The sequence below is a fragment of the Schistocerca cancellata genome, chromosome 1 (assembly GCF_023864275.1).
Source record: "Schistocerca cancellata isolate TAMUIC-IGC-003103 chromosome 1, iqSchCanc2.1, whole genome shotgun sequence".
Classification (NCBI taxonomy): Eukaryota; Metazoa; Arthropoda; class Insecta; order Orthoptera; family Acrididae; genus Schistocerca; species Schistocerca cancellata.
In genome coordinates, this window is record NC_064626.1 from 222,731,604 (window position 1) to 222,753,125 (window position 21,522).

General features: G+C 43.3%; 1 protein-coding gene across 7 annotated transcripts in view; it reads right to left on the bottom strand.

The window, feature by feature from the left end:
- LOC126169536 (protein hu-li tai shao) overlaps window positions 1–21,522 on the bottom strand; it is a 425,484-nt gene that overhangs the window by 50,126 nt on the left and 353,836 nt on the right. The gene's annotated exons all lie outside the window — the stretch shown is intronic.

The following is a 21,522-nucleotide window of genomic DNA, read 5'->3' on the forward strand; positions in this document are numbered from 1 at the left end:
CCTGTGCGGAGAAAATTTCTGACCCAGCTGGGAATCGAACCTGGACCCCTTGGCTTGACAGACCGCCACGCTGACCACTCAGCTATCGGGGCGGACTATTTAAGGGTAAAATGTGTTCTAAAACTACAAGATGATGTAGCAACAAGGGCTGTGGTGGAATTGTGCAACACACATTTAATGTCCTTTGGTAATCACATAATAAATGACACCATCTTAAAAATACCAGTGGACTGCACATCTGTTAACTGTATTAGCCATTAAGGCTTCATGTAAGACAATTTCTCGATTACCACAAACTACAGATAAAACCCATTTTATATTTCTAGTATAATTTACTTAGTATATACAGGGCTATTACAAATGATTGAAGCGATTTCATAAATTCACTGTAGCTCCATTCATTGACATATGGTCACGACACACTACAGATACGTAGAAAACTCAAAATTTTGTTCGGCTGAAGCTGCACTTCAGGTTTCTGCCGCCAGAGCGCTCGAGAGCGCAGTGAGAGAAAATGGCGACAGGAGCCGAGAAAGCGTATGTCGTGCTTGAAATGCACTCACATCAGTCAGTCATAACAGTGCAACGACACTTCAGGACGAAGTTCAACAAAGATCCACCAACTGCTAACTCCATTCGGCAATGGTATGTGCAGTTTAAAGCTTCTGGATGCCTCTGTAAGGGGAAATTAACGGGTCGGCCTGCAGTGAGCGAAGAAACGGTCTAACGTGTGCAGGCAAGTTTCACGCGTAGCCCGCGGAAGTCGACGAATAAAGCAAGCAGGGAGCTAAACGTACCACAGCCGACGGTTTGGAAAATCTTACGGAAAAGGCTAAAGAAGAAGCCTTACCGTTTACAATTGCTACAAGCCCTGACACCCGATGACAAAGTCAAACACTTTGAACTTTCGGCGCGGTAGCAACAGCTCATGGAAGAGGATGCGTTCAGTGCGAAACTTGTTTTCAGTGATGAAGCAACATTTTTTCTTAATGGTGAAGTGAACAGATACAATGTGCGAATCTGGGCAGTAGAGAATCCTCACGCATTCGTGCAGCAAATTCACAATTCACCAAAAGTTAACGTGTTTTGTGCAATCTCATGGTTTAAAGTTTATGGCCCCTTTTTCTTCTGCGAAAAAAACGTTACAGGACACGTGTATCTGGACATGCTGAAAAATTGGCTCATGCCACAACTGGAGACCGACAGTGCACTTCATCTTTCAACAGGATGGTGCTCCACCGCACTTCCATCATGATGTTCGGCATTTCTTAAATAGGAGATTGGAAAACCGATGGATCAGTCGTGGTGGAGATCATGATCAGCAATTCCTGTCATGGCCTCCACGCTCTCCCGACTTAACCCCATGCGATTTCTTTCTGTTGGGTTATGTGAAAGATTCGGTGTTTAAACCTCCTCTACCAAGAAACGTGCCAGAACTGCGAACTCGCATCAACGATGCTTTCGAACTCATTGATGGGGACATGCTGCGCCGAGTGTGGGAGGAACTTGATTATCGGCTTGATGTCTGCCGAATCACTAAAGGGGCACATATCGAACATTTGTGAATGCCTAAAAAAACTTTTTGAGTTTTTGTATGTGTGTGCAAAGCATTGTGAAAATATCTAAAATAATAAAGTTATTGTAGAGCTGTGAAATCGCTTCAATCATTTGTAATAACCCTGTGTAATCGATATACATGAAAAGTTCTGTTTATGTGGAACAGAAGTCTAAAATATACATTTTATTTCAGTGCAATTCAATGATTTAACTTAAGAACATAAGGAATTATTTTTACGACTTTCTGGGGATATACTCTTCAATGAAGAGGAGGAGGAGGAGGAGGAGGAGGAGGAGGAGTTGCTCATCCCAAATTTCTAAATTCAGTCTTAAATTCTGCCATGTTGTTGAATATGTATGTACCCGACATCTTTTGCGACTAATCTGAACCCTTTGAAGTCTTGCTAGATGCTATTTTTGGTCCTAGCATTTTACTTATGCTTTTCAAAATTTCTAAGGAATCAGTAACATTGGTAACAAAGAAGGATATGAGGAGCAGTTAATTGTATGTACCGAGTCGTCGTCAAAATTTAATAACAAAACATTTGCCTAGAGGAACTCTTGTTTTCCCTCTAAAGTAAACCCAGACAATTTTCTTAGAATTTTACAGCAGAGTTCATAATGTGTTCTAATCCTTTCACCACCTATGCCCCTGGATACTAAGTAGTCTTTTCTCAGTTGAATGATATTTTAGTATCATTAGCAACCTATAGTTTAAGCTTTTTTAATCAAATTCCACTGGTTACTTTCTTAGGACAACAGTTTTCGATGTAGCTACAAGAATGACACAGAATACATTACATTTTTCAGTAACACCAAGCATGTTGTGTATACCTCTCTTATCTCTACTTTGCAAATGCTTCTTGCTTTCTTCTGGTACTGAACACCATCAGTTGACCATCATGGTATGAGACATCATTAACTATTCAATGTATGTGTAAAATGTTAATACCAGTGCCACTGGTTCTTCTGATTCTCAACACTAATTGCTTGAAAGCAGTTACAATATGTGCAATAGCCAAGAACTCAATCCACCTCTTGAATAAGTGTGCTCTAAACCAAATAAAATAAATTGTCCACTTACTATTACCTCATTCAGCTTGGAAGTTCAGAATTTTAATAACATACAAGTTGTTTTATAGATAATTCAAAATTATTAGACTCAGTGTTTTCTACCCTAAGTAGCAATCACTCCTCTCTCTATACTTTATCTGCATACCAAGTTATATCCACCTACATCTAATATAGCCACATCAGTGTTCAAATGATGTTCACAAAGTATATGCACACGGTTTGTAAGATGCAGTTGACTTGTTACTTATTTTTACTGTAACTCTCTAACTGTTTGGTGTATTTTCTTTAAAGACTTTCTCCTTTCACATTTTTGAAGCTCAATATTTGCAGTTACATTTACTTCCTTTAATAGTAACTTGAAATCTGAGTCTACCTAAAAAGGATGTTGGTCTAAAGTCAGAGACTACAGTTATCCTCCTGTGATGATGATGTTTGGTTTGTGGGACACTCAAATGCGTGGTCATCAGCGCCCGTACAAAATCCCAATTTCTACACAGTTCAATTTTTACACAGTCCAATCTAGCCACTGTTATGACCATAATGTTGATGAAATGATGAGGACAACACAAACACCCAGTCCCCGGCGGCCAGGAATCGAACCCCGAACCCCGTGATCCAGAGGCAGCAATGCTAGCCACTACACAATGAGCTACAGACTTATCCTCCTGTGAGTGTCTATGTCCTATCTTAAAGATTCTCCTGTCAAATTAGCCAATTTTCATTTACAAATTCTATAGATATTTACATTGTGGCTTGTGAAATTCCATCTGCCAATAGCAGAAACAGAAATAGCAAACCCATGTTCAACCAAGTTAATCACTGTGGGGGTCCGGATGGGGGTTTGTCGGGGACGGCCAGCTCGTCCCACGCATCCCCCGATCGGACTAAGACTGTGGTTGCCCGGGATACTGCCCGCATTGAGGCTGATCCCTCACCTGTGGTAGAGTGGGAGGTCGTCTCAAGGTGTGGCAGGGGGCGAAAGACATTCCGGAGGGCTGAACGGAAGGCCTCTCCAGTTTGTCTGAGGAACCGGTTTCAGGCTCTGTCTCAGACCGATACTGATCTTTGGCCTGACATGGCTGCTTGTCCTGTTCCAGAGGTTGCCCCTCAGTCTGCAAGATCCGGGCAGTCGCAGAGGGTGGGCTTACTGGTAGTTGGGAGCTCCAACGTCAGGCGTGTAATGGGGCCCCTTAGGAATATGGCAGCAAGGGAGGGGAAGAAAACCAAAGTGCACTCCGTGTGCATACCGGGGGGAGTCATTCCAGATGTGGAAAGGGTCCTTCCAGATGCCATGAAGGGTACAGGGTGCACCCATCTGCAGGTGGTCGCTCATGTCGGCACCAATGATGTGTGTCGCTATGGATCGGAGGAGATCCTCTCTGGCTTCCGGCGGCTATCTGATTTGGTGAAGACTGCCAGTCTCGCTAGCGGGATTAAAGCAGAGCTCACCATCTGCAGCATCGTCGACAGGACTGACTGCGGACCTTTGGTACAGAGCCGAGTGGAGGGTCTGAATCAGAGGCTGAGACGGTTCTGCGACCGTGTGGGCTGCAGATTCCTCAACTTGCGCCATAGGGTGGTGGGGTTTCGGGTTCCGCTGGATAGGTCAGGAGTCCACTACACGCAACAAGCGGCTACACGGGTAGCAGGGGTTGTGTGGCGTGGGCTGGGCGGTTTTTTAGGTTAGATGGCCTCGGGCAAGTACAGAAAGGGCAACAGCCTCAACGGGTGCGGGGCAAAGTCAGGACATGCGGGGACCAAGCAGCAATCGGTATTGTAGTTGTAAACTGTCGAAGCTGCGTTGGTAAAGTACCGGAACTTCTAGCGCTGATAGAAAGCACCGAGGCTGAAATCGTTATAGGTACAGAAAGCTGGCTGAAGCCAGAGATAAATTCTGACGAAATTTTTACAAAGGCACAGACGGTGTTTAGAAAGGATAGATTGCATGCAACCGGTGGTGGAGTGTTCGTCGCTGTTAGTAGTAGTTTATCCTGTAGTGAAGTAGAAGTGGATAGTTCCTGTGAATTATTATGGGTGGAGGTTACACTCAACAACCGAGCTAGGTTAATAATTGGCTCCTTTTACCGACCCCCCGACTCAGCAGCATTAGTGGCAGAACAACTGAGAGAAAATTTGGAATACATTTCACATAAATTTTCTCAGCATGTTATGGTCTTAGCGGGAGATTTCAATTTACCAGATATAGACTGGGACACTCAGATGTTTAGGACGGGTGGTAGGGACAGAGCATCGAGTGACATTATACTGAGTGCACTATCCGAAAATTACCTCGAGCAATTAAACAGAGAACCGACTCGTGGAGATAACATTTTGGACCTACTGATAACAAACAGACCCGAACTTTTCGACTCTGTAAGCGCAGAACAGGGAATCAGTGATCATAAGGCCGTTGCAGCATCCCTGAATATGGAAGTTAATAGGAATATAAAAAAAGGGAGGAAGGTTTATCTGTTTAGCAAGAGTAATAGAAGGCAGATTTCAGACTACCTAACAGATCAAAACGAAAATTTCTGTTCCGACACTGACAATGTTGAGTGTTTATGGAAAAAGTTCAAGGCAATCGTAAAATGCGTTTTAGACAGGTACGTGCCGAGTAAAACTGTGAGGGACGGGAAAAACCCACCGTGGTACAACAACAAAGTTAGGAAACTACTGCGAAAGCAAAGAGAGCTTCACTCCAAGTTTAAACGCAGCCAAAACCTCTCAGACAAACAGAAGCTAAACGATGTCAAAGTTAGCGTAAGGAGGGCTATGCGTGAAGTGTTCAGTGAATTCGAAAGTAAAATACTAAGTACCGACTTGACAGAAAATCCTAGGAAGTTCTGGTCTTATGTTAAATCAGTAAGTGGCTCGAAACATCATGTCCAGACACTCCGGGATGAAGATGGCATTGAAACAGAGGATGACACGCGTAAAGCTGAAATACTAAACAACTTTTTCCAAAGCTGTTTCACAGAGGAAGACTGCACTGCAGTTCCTTCTCTAAATCCTCGCACAAACGAAAAAATGGCTGACATCGAAATAAGTGTACAAGGAATAGAAAAGCAACTGGAATCACTCAACAGAGGAAAGTCCACTGGACCTGACGGGATACCAATTCGATTCTACACAGAGTACGCGATAGAACTTGCCCCCCTTCTAACAGCCGTGTACCGCAAGTCTCTAGAGGAACAGAAGGTTCCAAATGATTGGAAAAGAGCACAGGTAGTCCCAGTCTTCAAGAAGGGTCGTCGAGCAGATGCGCAAAACTATAGACCTATATCTCTGACGTCGATCTGTTGTAGAATTTTAGAACATGTGTTTTGCTCGAGTATCATGTCGTTTTTGGAAACTCAGAATCTACTATGTAGGAATCAACATGGATTCCGGAAACAGTGATCGTGTGAGACCCAACTCGCTTTATTTGTTCATGAGACCCAGAAAATATTAGATACAGGCTCCCAGGTAGATGCTATTTTTCTTGACTTCCGGAAGGCGTTCGATACAGTTCCGCACTGTCGCCTGATAAACAAAGTAAGAGCCTACGGAATATCAGACCAGCTGTGTGGCTGGATTGAAGAGTTTTTAGCAAACAGAACACAGCATGTTGTTATCAACGGAGAGACGTCTACAGATATTAAAGTAACGTCTGGCGTGCCACAGGGGAGTGTTATGGGACCATTGCTTTTCACAATATATATAAATGACCTAGTAGATAGTGTCGGAAGCTCCATGCGGCTTTTCGCGGATGATGCTGTAGTATACAGGGAAGTTGCAGCTTTAGAAAATTGTAGCGAAATGCAGGAAGATCTGCAGCGGATAGGCACTTGGTGCAGGGAGTGGCAACTGACCCTTAACATAGACAAATGTAATGTATTGCGAATACATAGAAAGAAGGATCCTTTATTGTATGATTATATGATAGCGGAACAAACACTGGTAGCAGTTACTTCTGTAAAATATCTGGGAGTATGCGTGCGGAACGATTTGAAGTGGAATGATCATATAAAATTAATTGTTGGTAAGGCGGGTACCAGGTTGAGATTCATTGGGAGAGTCCTTAGAAAATGTAGTCCATCAACAAAGGCGGTGGCTTACAAAACACTCGTTCGACCTATACTTGAGTATTGCTCATCAGTGTGGGATCCGTACCAGATCGGGTTGACGGAGGAGATAGAGAAGATCCAAAGAAGAGCGGCGCGTTTCGTCACAGGGTTATTTGGTAACCGTGATAGCGTTACGGAGATGTTTAACAAACTCAAGTGGCAGACTCTGCAAGAGAGGCGCTCTGCATCGCGGTGTAGCTTGCTCGCCAGGTTTCAGGAGCGTGCGTTTCTGGATGAGGTATCGAATATATTGCTTCCCCCTACTTATACCTCCCGAGGAGATCACGAATGTAAAATTAGAGAGATTAGAGCGCGCACAGAGGCTTTCAGACAGTCGTTCTTCCCGCGAACCATACGCGACTGGAACAGGAAAGGGAGGTAATGACAGTGGCACGTAAAGTGCCCTCCGCCACACACCGTTGGGTGGCTTGCGGAGTATAAATGTAGATGTAGATGTAGAACAGGCCCAAGCAGCCGATCTTATTCCATGTTGACCCGACTCACACATTATAACATTAAAAAACAGGAACTAACATAACATTTGTTTGTGTTCAGTGTTGAAGCTGCCTCCACCATATCACTCAATAATATAACTCTACTCTATACCTACATACATACTCCACACCTATCGAACTGCCTGGTGGAGGGTACCTATTAGCCATCCCTTTCCTGTTCCATTAGAAAATGGAGCAACAGAAATATTACTACCTACACTGATCAGCCAGAATATTATAACCAATTACCTAATAGTCAGTATATCCACATTTGGCATGGATAACAGCGATGATGAATTGTGGTATGGAAGCAATGAGGCCTTGGTAGGTCACTGGAGGGAGTTGGCACCACATCTACACACACAAGTCACCTAATTACCGTAAATTCCGGGGAAGGGGGAGTCAGCTCTGATGTCACATTCAATCACATCCCAGATGTGTTCAATAGGGTTCAAATCTGGCGAGTTGGGGGGCCAGCACATCAACATCAATTGGAGCTCACCACTGAACTCCCCATTGTGTTTCTCAAACAATTCCATCACACTGCAGGCCTTGTGGCCTGGTATATTATCTTGCTGAAAAAGACCACATCCGTTGGCAATCATGATCATCATGAAGGGGTGTATGTGGTCTGCAACCAGCGTACAATATTACTTCACTGTCATGGTACCTTGCATGAGCCCCACTGGACCCATGGATGCCCATGTGGATGTTGCCCAGAGAATAATTGAGCCACCACCAGCTAGTTCTCTCCCTCAGTACAGGTATCAAGGGCTCTTCCCCTGGAAGACAATGGATTCGTGCCCTCCCATCAGCATATGCCATGGTGTTAACACTGGCATATGCATGGGTCATCGGCTGCAGAGGCCCAGCATTAGAAGTGTTAAGTGTACTGATGTTCAAACACACTAGTACTCTGCCCACCACTGAAGTCTGATGTTAGATCAACCACAGTTTGCTGCCTGCCCTGTTTTACCAGTCTGCCCAGCCTACGATGACAAACATCCGTAATGAAGTGTGGCCACACAACCCCGTGACGTATGGACGCGATTTCACCACATGTTGCAGACCCTTACCACAGCACTCCTCAAACACCCGACAAGTCGTGCAGTTTACGAAATGCTTGTGCCGAGCCTCTGGGCCATCACAATGTGCCCTTGGTCAAACTCAGGTAGATAGCATTCAACATTCGGACAGCATGCTCACAGGGGCACTCTGGGTTGCTCTCTGTGCGAGCCTTGGCTCAGTGATTATGTAACCACTCATCTCCGTCTGGTCTTTACATAAGCGCACTAGCATGTACGCTTGCTGCTAGTTTTACCTCAGCATGTGTTTGGATAATGCTCCACTGCGTGACTGCAAAAATGCTAAGTCCGCGCATGCTTATGCGCAAGCATACATCGAGAACCAGGGACTCCAGGAGGCAACAGTGTTTCCTATATAAGTAATCAATTTGTTAAGAAGGCATGAGTCTTCGTGCAGCTGCAAGTGCAACAGCATTGGACCACTCACACACAAGATGCCGCGTTAAAGGATATACAGAAGATGTCCTCGTCTGACTGTCTACAAAGCTATTGACAATGTCGATATTACTACCGTGGATGGTCTTGGAGATTAAGTTGCAGTACCCCTCTGTGGACGTTTTCTTAATTTCACTATTACCACAAATGATTCAGCTCGGTGTGGTAATGAGGGGATCACCATTGCATTAGTTAGTTATAACGGCGATAAAGTTCAAACTGTTGTAGGACGTGAGACCTTTAATATTAGAGATATGATAGCCTATCATACCATTCAGATTGGGGAGGTATATAACAGAGGTATGGGTAAATCCTCCTTTACATCTACAATGCCACTGGTATTAAGGACTCAATCATTGTAAAATTAATGAAAAGGAATGAGTATGTATACAGATTAAGGGTGATCTTGTGTGTGCAGCCACTCCTCATCAGGTGATGCTGCTATCACCTGGACATATTTATATTTTTAGTAGGTCGGTGGTCGTAGCATTCTGGCTGATCAGTGTATATGCCTCTGTGAGAGTCCTAATTTCTCTTACCTTGAGGCAATTCTCTAAATTTTCGGAATAGTATTTCAAGAAAAGATCATTACTTCTCTCCAGTGGCTTCACAAAGCTTCCCCACTATACTCGCATGCTGATCTAATCTGCTTGTAACAAATCTAGCAGCATACTTACGAATCACTTCAATGTCTTCCTTTAACCCAATCTGATGGTGATCCTAAACACTCAAGCAATACTGAATAATGGTTTGCACTAGCATTCTATACAAAGACTTTTACACTGATAAATGAGCTACATTTTCCTAAAAATCTCCCAATAAATTCAAGTAGACCATTCGCCTTCTCTACTAGTGACCTTATGTTTTCCTTTCATTTTATCACTTTGCAAAACTGCCCCTAGAAATTTAATCACTGTGACTGTCGAGCAGCACACTGCCAATACTGAATCTGAGCATTACACGATTTTTTTTTTTTTCCTACCCATCTGCATTAACTTCAGATTTTTCCACAGTTAGACCAAGCTGCCATTCATCGCACCAAGCAGAAATTCTGTCCAATTCAACACGTATCTTCCTACAGCCAATAAACAAAGATACTTTGCCATACACTGCAGTGTCATCCGCAAACAGTTGCAGATGGCTGCTCACCCTATCCGTCAAATCATATATGTATATAGAGAACAAGGAAGCATTTATCTTTTCATAAATGCATGAATTTCTAGTAGATTTTGCCTGTCTACATTTCTGCATTCTTTTCTGACCCAAGAATGTAACAATCTCTGCTTCATCGGCACTTTCCGAATTTTATTATTAAACCATGGTGGGTCCCTTCCATCTACTCGATACACACTTTTCCAGAGTGTTATTTACAATCAATTTAAAATCTGCACATAATTCATATATGTCCCTTATATTAACTAAATTATGACCCTTCTTTGTCTCTGTTGGATGCTAATGACTGCTTATCTCCTCCTGGCCTTCTTGATGGATTTATGAGCTTTAGTAACCAATGTTGCCATGATGACATCATGATCATTAATCCTTCTCTATATTGACACTGATATCATGCCAACCTGTTTACAATCACAAGGTCTAAAATATTTCCTTCCATGAGGGTTGTCTAACTAGCCACTCATGACAGCTTTCAAAAAATGTGTTCAAAACTACTTCACAAAACTGTCTCTCTGTACCAACTGTAATGAACCTATAGCCATCCAAACCTATATTCAGTAGGTTAATGTCACCTCAATGATGTTTCCTACCTCATTTACTATCACAGTATGATTATCCTTTTAAAATCTTTGCATGAAGAATGTATGTCCTCTACCACTTGGCTAAGACAAGCACTTGGCTTGAATCCTAATTTTCATTACAACTGACCCACACCTCTTCTGTGACTTTTCTTCTTCTTTTCTATTTTCTCTGAAAACTTTGGTTTCCCATTGCAAGCATGCTGCGCCCCTTGGCTGTACCTGGATCTATTGGAGATTCTTCCTTTACATAAATGAGATGACACAGCGAAGTTACTTTTTGTGCCAGTGACAAAACCGTTGGACGCAGTTCTCTTCCTGCAGCAGCCCTTTTCCTACTAGCACGTCTCAAATCTCTTTACTCAATTCTCTCTTTCACTTTTCCAGTTTCACCCCAACAGTGTCAAGTTATGCCTTAAGGACCCTTTTCCAGTGTTCCCATAGACCATGACTCCCTTCCATATAACGCTGTGCTCCAGAAGAATATTCTCAGAAATTTCTTCTTCAAATTAAGGCCCGTATTTTATCCCAGTAGCAAATTTCTTTTAGTGAGGAAAATCCTATTTACTTATGCTAATCTGCTACTTCCACCATGATTTATTTTCCTTCCAAGATAGCACACTTCTGTCACTTCAGCGATTATGTGGTCCCCAATTTTTATTTTAAGTTTATTGATAATCTCATTTATTCTACTCCTTTATTTTTCTCTCTCTTTGGTTTACTCCCATCCATATTCAGTGCTCATTAGACTGTTCAATCCATCCAGTAGTTCCGGTAATTCTTCCATACTTGCACTGAAGGAATTTCCAGCAAGGACAGCACTATTTTCCTTCGAAGATGGCACAGTTCCTTCACTTCATTTACCAAGTGGTTCTAATTAAGCTGACAGTTTTCCGCGTGCTGCAGTGTGGGCTGTATACATCGCAGTAGGCTGAAACACTATAGGTGTATTCATTAGTCAATGCACTTGTAGAGTACGCTGAAAAAAGTTCCACTTTCTGCCACCAGGTGACATATGGTGCCACAAGCAGCCAGAATGTGGCTGTGTGATGTGGTTTCACAAGCTCCTTCATTCTCTGTCCATTTTTCTTTTAAGGAGATGACACATTGCGGACTTGTTAGGTGCACAGTGACAGCTGCACGTTAAAAGAACCTCCCTGTGCAACACGGTTCCAGCTTTGCAAAAACACAAATATGTACACACCACTATTTCCGCCCAAGATTGGGTAACACTACATGTCATTTGCCAGGTGAAGGATTTGCTTCAAGGAAACTTTCAGTAATGACCACATCATATTTAGGCAGAGATGGGAGATGAAGCTCCCCACTTCCATGATCCTCGTATTTGCAGATGACAAAACAGCTATCAAGTAAGACCTACAACTGAGGATGGAAAAGCAAACTCCTCAACTAAATTTTAATTTAGGTCAGTAGGATCCTCCGTAAACACAATATCAAGTGTGTTTTCTGTCCATCCAACAAGATCAGGGGACTGCTGGGGAGTGTCAAAGACGACCTGGGGTTACGAAAACCAGGGATTTACAATATACCTTGTCAATGTGGCATGTCCTACATTGGCCAGACGACAAGAACTGTGGAGATCAGGTGCAAAGATCATCAGAGGCACACTAGATTAAGATAAGCGACTAAGTCAGCCATTGCTGAACACTGTCTAGAACTAGATCATGCCATGAAGTATGAGGATACCAAGATTCTAGCACAAACATCCAGATTTTGGGACAGTGTTATAAGAGAATCGATAGAAATTAAAATGGCTGACGATCTTATGAACCGTGACACAGGGTACCAGCTAAGCAGAGCCTGGGATCCGGCTCTGGAATTGTTAAAGGAGCAATGGGGCCAGCTGCAACACTACACAAACAGAAGAACCACAGACATGGAGATGGAAAACGAGCCCCTGACGGACTGCCAGGCGCACCAGACCGAAGATGGAACACCCAGAAGTGGGACTGATGGGCGCGGACCGCAGAGGGAACATCCAGAGCCGCAGCGGATGAAAAACGGAGCGGCAACGCTCCAACAGGTCGTGGTGAGCGGGCGCAGACCGCAGGGGGAACGCTTGGTACCCCAGACCGTAGATGAAACCCCTAGGAGCGGGTTTGGTGGGTGCGGACTGCAGAGGGAACACCTAGAACCGCAGCGGATGGAAAATGGAGCAGCAACGCTCCAGCAGGTTGCAGGGAATGGGCGCAGACCACAGAGGAAGTGCCTGCAGCCATTGGTGGAGGGGGAAGGCCATAGTCATAAATACTGGACCAGGTCCACTCGAGGAGCAGTCTCAGGACGCACCTGATGAAGGTCACGAGCTACGTGACCAAAATATCGTGCAAGTACGACACTGATATCCGGCAGAACACCCGACAACCCAAGATGTCATAAATTTTAATTGCTAATAATCTGCCAAAGTATAAATTTGACTCAGCATAAAGGGTATATCCAAGAAAGCAACTGACTTGCTTACCTCAGAAACGCACACTGCCACGGAGGGAGAAGGGGATTGATGGGATCTAACACCCTCAGTGATTAGGTGGCACTAAGGAGTCTCTCTATGTGGTAATTGTTCTGACTCTGAGGGCAGTAGCTCTGCTGAGTTTAGAAGTGAACAGTGTTTGCAGCCCTCATTCTTGGGTACTATGAAGCCTCATCAATGAGTATGTAGTTCTGTTGAAAAATGTTAGCCATTTTTAAATCTGTTGAAACATTTTAGCCATTTGAATGGGTCTGAATTGTAGGCTTTTGGGTAGATGGAAGGACTTATCAAAGGATTGCTGCACATGTTGGGCACAACATATCGGTGATGTGACACTGTTTTCGGCAGTAGTCTGCGGAACATTGCCACAGCCAAAGATTAGGTTTGGGACAGCTGCATAGTACATCTACATCCACGTGATTACTCTACAATTCAAAATTACGTGCCCGACAGAGTGCAGACGCACGTCAAGAGCGACACATTGTGCAAACAGTTGTGGCTGATCAAAAATCATCCAGGGAAGAAATGTAGGCACTTGTTGCACCTGCTGTTTCACCACGGTCATTGGGACTCATCTTCCTGCAGCAGCATAAGATCACATGTGCCAACTACCACTGACACCATGACAATATCATGGTGTCACTACTCTGGTGTCACAAAGTTGACTGGAGAGTATGTTGGCACCCTATTGTCTTCAGTGACGAGAGTATGTTCCACCTGTATGCGCGTGATGGATGTACACATACAGAGTGAGTCAGGAGGAAAGGTACATGTTTGAGGGGGTGATAGTGATTCTGAACAAGAAACTTCATATGGATGTATGCTCTATTCTGAATGCTTTCCGAGATAAAACACATTTAATATCACTTTTGTACGTTTTTCTCGAGTAACTCGAAAACTGCATCCTCCAGCAAAAACCTGTCGCAGTACAAATTTAAACTCTATTAAATATCCCACAAAAAACATCCTATTAATTTTTTTCTGTAGAACTAATGGTTGTGTGAAGAGAGCACGGGAATGTTGAAAAACTTGCTCGACGCATATGTGCTGTAGCTTACGCAGTTTTTGTAGGCCAATTTGAGGCAGTTTCCCGACTTGATAGGCCACAAGTGTCTGTCTCAACTTGCTTTACACTACTGTGGTACACTGCGAACCTCAAATTGGCCTACAAAAACTACGTAAGCTACAGCGCATGCATATTGAGCGAGTTTTTCAACATTATCATGCTCTCTTTACACAAACAATTAGTTCTAGAAAAAAAATGAATAGGACCTTCTTGCAGGAAATTTAATATAGTTTAATTTTGTACTGCAATACGTTTTCACTGGGGGGGGGGTTTCGAGTTATTCAAGAAAAACATAATACAAAAGTGATATTTAATGTGTTCTGCCTCAGAAACCACTTGGAATAGGGCATATGTCCATATGAAGTTTATTGTTCAAAATCACTATTACCCTTTAAAGAGTGTACCTTTCCTCCTGACTCACTCTGTATACAGCGTAAGCCTGGTGAGTGGTCTATTCTGGAGGTCATCATCAATGACGTACGGATCCCACCCTAGGCTTCATGGTGTAACAGGCCATCAGTTACAGCTTGGAGTCACATTTTGTGTTTCTGCAGTGCCCTCTACATTGCACAGGTTGTTATCCAACAGAACTGCCATTTCTTCGATATGAAGGTGATATGTTTTTTCAGCAGGACAATTCTTGTCGACATACTGGTGCTGTGGCGCAATGTGCTTCTCGTGGTATACAACTGCTCTGGTCAGGAAGGTGATCAGATATGTCACCAAATGCACATTTATAGGACATTAGAAAGTGGGAATCTACCAGTTTTCCAGAGTCTCTGTTGAATTGCAACAAAAGGTGCACGATGCTTTGGACAGACTATCACAGGATGCCATTCGGCAACAGATCATTTACATGCAAGAATACACACCTGCATTTCTGCCAGAGGGGACTCCACTGTGTTACTGATGTGACTGTTTGGGCATCTCTTTATTGTGACGTGTTTCAATTGGTCACGATTAGTTATCTTATACTCATAAAATGATGAACTATTTGCCACATCACTTGTTGATAAAATTACATTGTCCTTGAGAGTGTTGATTTTTTTTTCCCAGCAGTGTATATTGACAGCATGACTGGCTTGCCCGTATGTAACATACATAGATTTTGTACTTGTCAAACACTGGCAAACTAATGAAATGTTCTGGAGATAAAGAGAGATTGATGACTTCAACGCCTGGTCCCTTAAAATCCACCACCACAAACAACCATGTCAGCAAAACTGAAATCGACCTACTGAGCAACTTTTCAATATAAGCTAACGACTTCTGGCCAATCAAGAAAGCAATGAGGTGCATAAGGTAGCAAGTTCCATATCTGTTCTGACTCTCTCATAGCTTTACAGACCATTAACCCATGCACCAAACAGATAAATTAGTCCATACAATACAGGACAGTGAAGGTCTTTACAAAGACAGGAGGAGATAGTAGCTTACTGGGCACTTTGTAGGGATTGAAGGAACTGAAACAATGCTTCTCTCCTCCACCAGATTACAGGACTAATTAAATAGCACTCACAGTGCACCATACTTTAACGTTCTAGATTTCATAGGTTGACATTATGATGAAATTGATGTGCCAAAGGACATAACTGAATTTTACACAGTAATAAGCTGATTGTAATAAAAACGTTAAATTGTGGGTAGCTTCGGTGCCTCTCACTGATTTCACTGAGCAACATTTTATTTTGTTTCCGAGAGGGTGATTCATTCTATTAATTGCACAATTTAAAAGCAACATATCCCTCCTAAATTATTTTAGCACATTCACAACATTACAATAATATATACTGGTGAATGCATATGTGACTCAACAACAGAATCTAAAAATTCATGGTTCATGAAAGTACAGTATAAGTTTAAAATAAGGACCGAAGAAGGAAATCGACACTATTAGAAGCCTCTGAACTATGGTGTTGTAGGAGGCTAGGTCAGAGGGATAACTGTGTGAGAATTACAACAACCTTCTGCTGATACTGAAGAACATAATGAAACAGAGAGGAGGGGATGGGGGGAGGGAGGGGGGGGGGGAGAGAGAGAGAGAGAGAGAGAGAGAGAGAGAGAGAGAGAGAGAGAGAGAGAGAGAGAGAGAGATTTTTTTGACACACATTGCAACCTTAGTCACTTTTGAAAACTGTAGATGAAGAGAGAGAGGAAGGAATGAACCAGAGGAACAAGCCCTATATACAAGTGTACATGGCAGATCAGTGATTACGTACGAAAGTTGTCTGTAAATTAATGTCTCCAATCCTTTTTCACATAGCAAATATCATTTTATTGCAAAACCAATTACAAATTCTGAAATATTGCACTTTCAGTTATTTTTCAATTTAGTCCCCGGCACAATTGATGCATTTTTTGGAGACGCTACGGAAGGTTTTTCATATACACATGGTACCACTCTCCAGCCGACTCATGCTGGAAAGAATGGACACTGCCTTAAGCTCTTCGTTTCTTGAGAACTTCATTTCCCTCAAGTGTTATTTCATGTTGGGGAACAAACAACTGTCACTGGGAGCCAAATCAGAGCTGTATGGAGGATGGTCAACGATTTTCTACCTGAATTTGGCTATGGGATCTGTCATGGTGCTGGCGACGTGATGGCAGGCGTTGTCATGGTGGAAACAAACTCCCTTTGTTAGTCGACCCTCTCCTTTTGTTCTGTATAACTCAGTGTTGCTTTGCTAGTGTCTCACAATACCTTGCCGCATTGATTGTTGTACCTCTTTCCAGACAGTCAACCAGCAGAACGCCTTTCCTATCCCACAGTAATGAAACCATCATCTTCTCCACAGACAGCATTTGCTTGTTGGCATTTGGAGAACCGGAATGCCGGCGTTGTTTTGATTGTTCCTTAGTCTCTCGTGTGAAGTATTGGACTTAAGTCTCGTCTCCAGTTACAACTGAACCAAGAAAATTCCTCACCCTCTTCCCGGTAAGAGTGCAGAAACATGCGGGTACTTTCGATTCACTTCTTTATGTGTTCATCAGTGAGCAACCATGGCATCCACCTGGCACACATCTTGTGATACTTCAAAAATTCCATCAAAATCTTGTACACAGTGGTCTTACAGACATCGCCTATCAGTTTGGCAATCTCTCACACAGTCACACACCGATCCGCAAGCAAAACTTGTTCACCTTTCATCACTGTCTCATCTGAAACTGATGGATGCCCACGTTTGGCTTCGTCGTGCATGTTTGTACAGCCGTCTGCGAACTCCCTACACTACTTACACACATTTTTTATGTCCATACAATTTTCTCCATACACATCAGTCAGCTGGCAATAAATATCCATAGTTTTTGTGGGTGCACGTTGAAGACCTTTCTAAGCCACTGACAACTTTAGTGATCTTAGATGCATCCATTCTTGCTATGTTGGATGGCTGGACAGCAGCAGATACGTATATACTAAATATCAAATCAAAAAAGCCATCAACTGTAAGTTCACCTCTGATTTATTTTATAGACTATTGGTTTTGGCGATATAATACATCATCGTCAGGCCCTTCATTCTAGACAGTGGTGGAATTTTTCACTGACAAAATGTACGTATGTCATATCAGAAATAGCCAGTCTTTGCACCAGCTTATGTACACAAGACTCTGGCACACATCAACAGCTAGAACACAAAGGACATACAAACAATGTCATTTTTGTGTGATGAACATGTTTTTTTCCTAATTGGTGAACTATGCAACAAAATTATATGGCATGAGACATGAAGTAGAGAAACAGGAAGTATGTTAAGATGTCAATTTATTTGTTTTGAAACTAGAAAGTAATTAAAAGAAAAACTTGGATAAACCTTATTGTGAACAACACACTTTTTCCAGTTACTTTCATCAAGCAACATACAACAGATAATCTAGACCTTACTGCCCTGTTTGTTGACTCTTGTTCATCTGCTACATTAATCATAATTGTTAGGCTAGTTATTGTTCAGTACTAAATATATTGTCTTTTTTTATAAATTAAGGGAGAAAATTCTGCAGAAAATCACTTAATCCTTTTGTGGGGAGGGGGGAGATAGACATAGGCATAGAGAGAGAGAGAGAGAGAGAGAGAGAGAGAGAGAGAGAGAGAGGAGGAGGAGGAGGAGGATATTCTTCTGCTACAACTATTCTCCAAGATGATTAATTATATATATATATATATATATATATATATATATATATATATATATATATATATATATATATATATATATAAAAAATAGAGGGAAACATTCCACGTGGGAAAAATATATTTAAAAAGAAAGATGATGAGACTTACCAAACAAAAGCGCTGGCAGGTCGATAGACACACAAACAAACACAAACATACACACAAAATTCTAGCTTTCGCAACCAACGGTTCCCTCGTCAGGAAAGAGGGAAGGAGAAGGAAAGACAAAAGGATATGGGTTTTAAGGGAGAGGGTAAGGAGTCATTCCAATCCCGGGAGCGGAAAGATTTACCTTAGGGGGAAAAAAGGACAGGTATACACTTGCACACACACACATATCCATCCACACATACACAGACACAAGCAGACATTTGTAAAGGCAAAGAGTTTGGGTAGAGATGTCAGTCGGGACGGAAGTACAGAGGCAAAGATGATGTTGAAAGACAAGTGAGGTATGAGCGGCGGCAGATTGAAATTAGAAATTAGCGGAGATTGAGGCCTGGCGGATAGCGAGAAGAGAGGATATGCTGAAGGGCAAGTTCCCATCTCCGGAGTTCTGACAGGTTGGTGTTAGTGGGAAGTATCCAGATAACCCGGACGGTGTAACACTGTGCCAAGATGTGCTGGCCGTGCACCAAGGCATGTTTAGCCACAGGGTGATCCTCATTACCAACAAACACTGTCTGCCTGTGTCCATTCATGCGAATGGACAGTTTGTTGCTGGTCATTCCCACATAGAACGCTTCACAGTGTAGGCAGGTCAGTTGGTAAATCACGTGGGTGCTTTCACACGTGGCTCTGCCTTTGATCGTGTACACCTTCCGGGTTACAGGACTGGAATAGGTGGTGGTGGGAGGGTGCATGGGACAGGTTTTACACCGGGGGCGGTTACAAGGGTAGGAGCCAGAGGGTAGGGAAGGTGGTTTGGGGATTTCATAGGGATGAACTAAGAGGTTACGAAGGTTAGGTGGACGGCGGAAAGACACTCTAGGTGGAGTGGGGAGGATTTCATGAAGGATGGATCTCATTTCAGGGCAGGATTTGAGGAAGTCATATCCCTGCTGGAGAGCCACATTCAGAATCTGATCCAGTCCCGGAAAGTATCCTGTCACAAGTGGGGCACTTTTGGGGTTCTTCTGTGGAAGGTTCCGGGTTTGAGGAGATGGCTCTGGTTATTTGCTTCTGTACCAGGTCGGGAGGGTAGTTACGGGATGCGAAAGCTGTTTTCAGGTTGTTGGTGTAATGGTTCAAGAATTCCGGACTGGAGCAGATTCGTTTGCCACGAAGACCTAGGCTGTAGGGAAGGGACCGTTTGATGTGGAATGGGTGGCAGCTGTCACAATGGAGGTACTGTTGCTTGTTGGCGGGTTTGATGTGGACGGACGTGTGAAGCTGGCCATTGGACAGGTGGAGGTCAACGTCAAGGAAAGTGGCATGGGATTTAGAGTAGGACCAGGTGAATCTGATGGAACCAAAGGAGTTGAGGTTGGAGAGGAAATTCTGGAGTTCTTCTTCACTGTGAGTCCAGATCATGAAAATGTCATCAATAAATCTGTACTAAACTTTGGGTTGGCAGGCCTGGGTAACCAAGAAGGCTTCCTCTAAGCGACCCATGAATAGGTTGGCGTACGAGGGGGCCATCCTGGTACCCATGGCTGTTCCCTTTAATTGTTGGTATGTCTGGCCTTCGAAAGTGAAGTAGTTGTGGGTCAGGATGAAGTTGGCTAAGGTAATGAGGAAAGAGGTTTTAGGTAGGGTGGCAGGTGATCGGCGTGAAAGGAAGTGCTCCATCGCAGCGAGGCCCTGGACATGCGGAATATTTGTGTATAAGGAAGTGGCATCAATGGTTACAAGGATGGTTTCCGGGTGTAACATACTGGGTAGGGATTCCAGGCATTCGAGAAAGTGGTTGGTGTCTTTGATGAAGGATGGGAGACTGCATGTGATGGGTTGAAGGTGTTGATCTACGTAGGCAGAGATGCGTTCTGTGGGGGCTTGGCAACCAGCTACAATGGGACGGCCGGGATGATTGGGTTTGTGAATTTTAGGAAGAAGGTAGAAGGTAGGGGTGCCGGGTGTTGGTGGGGTCAGGAGGTTGATGGAGTCAGGTGAAAGGTTTTGTAGGAGGCCTAAGGTTCTGAGGATTCCTTGAAGCTCCGCCTGGACATCAGAAATGGGATTACCTTGGGAAACTTTGTAAGTAGTGTTGTCTGAAAGCTGACGCAGTCCCTCAGCCACATACTCCCGACGATCAAGTACCTCAGTCGTGGAACCCTTGTCCGCCGGAAGAATGACGATGGATTGGTCAGCCATCAGATCACGGATAGCCTGGGCTTCAGCAGTGGTGATGTTGGGAGTAGGATTAAAGTTTTTTTAAGAAGGATTGAGAGGCAAGGCTGGATGTCAGAAATTCCTGGAAGGTTCGGAGAGGGCGATTTTGAGGAAGAGGAGGTGGGTCCCGCTGTGACGGAGGACAGAACTGTTCCAGGCAGGGTTCAATTTTGATAGTATCTTGGGGAGTTGGATCATTAGGAGTAGGATTAGGATCATTTTTCTTCGTGGCAAAGTCATATTTCCAGCAGATATATATAATTTTTTTTTCCTCCCTGAAACTTTACCTACGCAATTAAATGCTCGGGCAGATCACAAAAATTGCCATATGGAGACAATTTGTCACTTTTAAGTTTGTAAAATGCAAAGATAAAATCATAACATGTTGGCTGGGAAATCCATAATGCATTTTTTAACTGTCTCATTGAAAAGATTTTCCTTCCTCCTGCACAATGGTACCTATCTGCCGAGTTTAGGTTTCAGGAGTGCACTTAAAATTTAATGTCTCGTTTGTTGTGGTGACGATGATCAGAGAGACAGAAGGGAGAGTGTCAAAGTCAGAGCTGGTACACAAGCAACTCTTCTCAAATAGTCTGTGGAAGCAGAAAGGCTTATGTTCCAATCTGTCGGATGTATGGTATGACCATAAATAGTGTCACATCCCTGCACTCCATGAGACACTATGTTTATGTTTGGAATTCAGCCCAGGGCAATGATGCAAAATCTGTCAATCAGAAATTTGACGTTACCAGTTTTCCCTCTCCTTGCCAACCAAATATTACTGACGAAAATGACTTCCTCCCATAATTTGTATCAACTATCTCAAAGTCAAGCACCACTGATGACCTCGCCTAAGGAGGCAGGTATAACAGGGTGTATACGTGGACGAGGAAAAAAAAATTCCCGGATTTTTCCTGGATGAAAATGCACTTTCTCCCAGGTGTCAGTATATTTTCCCTTAT